Source organism: Neopelma chrysocephalum, unplaced genomic scaffold (genome assembly GCF_003984885.1).
Source record: "Neopelma chrysocephalum unplaced genomic scaffold, ASM398488v2 Primary Assembly neopelma1_175, whole genome shotgun sequence".
In the NCBI taxonomy this organism is placed as follows: Eukaryota; Metazoa; Chordata; class Aves; order Passeriformes; family Pipridae; genus Neopelma; species Neopelma chrysocephalum.
The window spans coordinates 10,294-13,779 of record NW_020897837.1 but is presented as its reverse complement, the minus strand read 5'-3'; positions in this window follow the sequence as shown (position 1 = coordinate 13,779).

Genomic DNA, 3,486 nt, shown 5'->3' with positions numbered 1-3,486 from the left:
TTTCCCTTATCCAGCCGAAAAAGACCCTGACACTCAAGTCCAGTCCTTTTGAACTTGCATATCTTACAACTTCACTTACAACTTATGCCCATAAAAAATTGTATTTTTATTTCTCATGATGTCACACGGAAGTTTTGGGAAGCAATCCCTGTATTTAACTCTGCCAAGGCACGCTGGAGTTGTGTGTGTCCAATTTACAAGTTTGGGACTAATCAAAGTTCAGGAGAAAGCAGGGTGAGAAAAATTTCTTGACTTTAGAAAGGCTGCAAAAACTCGTGAAACAAAAAGAAAGGATTTATTCAGTGTGCTGGGTCTGGTCTCACCCCGAGTTTTCGGGGAGAAAAGACCCCTTGGGTTTAAATTTCATGCATTTTATGGTTTTAAAAAATCCCACCTTTTTTCAGGTAAGCTTAATATATTCATTTTTGCCTAAAAGGGTTTCTTTTCTCTGAAAAGGGGCTTTCATTTCTATCTGATTGGCTTCTGGGCATTCTCTGTCAAAAATGATGGATTTTCCTTTGCCCTTAGCCCCAAGAGAGAAGAGAAACCCCTTTGCACAAAATTCCCTCATGGCCCCGAAAGATTTTAAATTTTAGGAATTTTTATATTTCCCTTATCCAGCCAAAAAAGACCCTGACACCCAGGTCCAGTCTGGGACTTGGATATCTCACAACTTGGTGATACATCTATAAAAACCATATTTTTATTTCTCCTAGCAGTGAGAGGGAGCCCAGGCTGGAAAACAGGACCTGTGAGCCCGGCAAAGGGGGAGCTGCTCAAGCTCAAGCTTTGCATCCCTGAGGGCAAATAAATCCTGCCTGGAGGGGTTTGGAGTGTCCATCACTGGGAGGTTTTGAGAACATATTAGGCAAAGAACTGCCACAGTGTTTTACTTGGCTTTGGAGGAAGGATTAACTGTCCCCTGGTGTTCACAGATCCTGGAGTGGTTTGGGTTGGAAGAGACCTTAAAGATCCTGTAATTCCAACCCAAAAATGTTGTCCCACCCAAGGTGATTTTCTCCAGAGAGAGGGAGGTCTCTGATTCAGGTGGTGGAAGGAACAGGAGTCCTGGAAGTGCTCCTTGGTCCATCCTTGGGGATCTCTGGCAGGTCCATTTCTGGGTGTATCTTCTCCATCTGTGATGTGCAGGAAGAAATCAAGCTTTTCTTTGATTCAGTTGGACCTCAGTCCTCCTGAGCAGGGGTTTTACCTGACTCTGCCAAGGCAGCACTCCCCAAAACGGGATCCTGTGCTTTCTGTGCTCTAAATAACCTTTATTAGCATGAGAGGGTCCCTAAGGGAGAGCTCCAGGCAAACCACAGCTCTTTCTAAGCTACACCTGCTAAAATCAGAGCCTTAAATACTGATTTTTTGGGGGGCAGCATTGTGTTTTCACTACAAGGATGTCACAGAAAGGCCAGAATCCCATTGTTTGAGTGTCTGGGGCCTTTGGATGAGGTGCCACCCTTAATGTGCTCAGCTCAGGGCCAACCCATGCACCAAAAACAGGGACCAGGAGTGGAGAAACTTCTCTGAGCTGCTCTAGGCCTTGAATGATGAGTTATTTATTTGTTCAGAAAGAAGTGAGAAGTATTGTTTTGATAAATCATCCCTCAGATTTTAGCAAGGGTTTGGCTTCTGCTTGGCTGAGAAAGAAAACCCACCCCAAAGGCAAGAGGTATCAAATGCTGGCTATTAAACTGGAAGCTGGACTCATTCCACTGTCTTTTAAGACTGGGACAGCCTGGAGCTTAAAACACAGCTCAGTTGAAAATAAACTACAAAATTCTGAGTATTTTAAAAGGGGAAAAAACCCAACTCAGCTGCTCAGACATTGGAGACAATTAATTTGTGTTGAGAGTAGGAGCCTTGGAAGAGGTTTCTATGTGTGGTCTGAGGTTTGGAGAGGGGTTTGTGTTCAGTGCTGATGGTTTCCTTTCCCTGAGCAGCCTCTTTTGAGAGGTGTCTAAGTCTGGGAGTGCCACTAATGGAAAGATTTACATGTACTAGACAGATGAAATAAAGTTAAAAATGATGCAGCTCATTTGGAGAACTCGGAGTGAACGTTCAAGCCGTGGATTAAAAAAAGTGGTGGGCAAAAAAAAGGGTGAAATTTTCACACCAGATAAATCTGCCTGGGATTTCACACTCAATTATAAGGTGTTCAAGTATTAGAAGTGTCTAAAATTTTCCATCTTGGGATTCAGAGAGACTTTATCACCACGTTGCTAAACCACTTAAGCACAGCCTAATGCTGGCTAGACAAGCTCCATGCTTTTGCATAAATCAAGGCAGATTCATTAAAACTAAGGGTGCTTTCTTAATTCTCACCAGATGAAAGATTTTGGCCACTGGATTTTGTGTGCAGCTGCAGGTCTGAAAGCTGCCTCTTCCCAGAGAGGAGCTGTTAAAGGTTTATTTCTCTGTAACTCACAAAGAATTTCCTGCTTTGATTTATTTTCTGGATGATCTGATAAAATCTAACCACATACAGAGGACGGGGCTATTTGGGAGCCTCAGGAAGATTGATTTTTACCTACTGCTGAAACAAATCCATCCAGGGATGAGAGCCTGCTTCACTTTTCCTCCCTCCTGCTTCTTTCTTGTTTACCTCCCGTGTCTTGCTGGGTCCTTTGCCATCCTGCTCCTGCTGCTTCCCTCAGGTGAGAGTTTATGCCACTTTTCTGTGCTTTTGCTTGACGTTAATCTTTAATATGTAAAACAGTTTTGGGGAATTGAAGGTGTATCTAAATCACACCACTGAAATCCTTCATTCAGGCTTTTATGTGCAGTGAGGAGCCACATCCAGTGCCCTGAAGCACCTTCCTGCATCCCACTGACTTGATTTTCCCCCCAAAGCATCTCCCTTTGTCTCCCTTTCTCCTTCCAACTTTGCCTGGCAAGGCAGGACCCTCCTTGGGGCCAGAGCTCTGACTCTGCACGTGCAGCATTTTGTGCAGCAGAGATGACAATCCCTGTCCCATCCCTGGGACAGAAATAACCCCAGCATCCTGCTTTATCTTCCCCACATCAGAGCTGCACTTAGCTCTGGTCTTGTGCCTCACTTGCTTTGCCATCCAGAGCACACAGGGCAGCAAATCCTTCCTTGCTTTAGAGGAATGTGGCTCTGAAAAATCCCAGGGAAGGGATTCTGTCTTTATTCAGGAACATTCCCTGTGAGAATTTCGTGCCCTGCACTGGTTGATTGCCCAGGCTCGGGGCATCTTGCATGGCCACGTTAAACCCCTCTTGCCACGTGACTTTGTGTATAATTCTCTCATCCCTGCAGAGCCTCCACCTCCCCACTGTGCTCCAGCAGCAGCTTTTGTTGAAGTAATTTTCCCAGCAGCTCAGGCCGTAATGATGCTGCAGTTGAAATATGGAGCCTCTCAGCTGCAAGGAGCCCTTGGCACTTGGGGGACTGGAAATGCAGAGCTCGTGGCCCCCACTGCCACTCTGCAGGCAGCAACTGCTGCAGAAAAACTG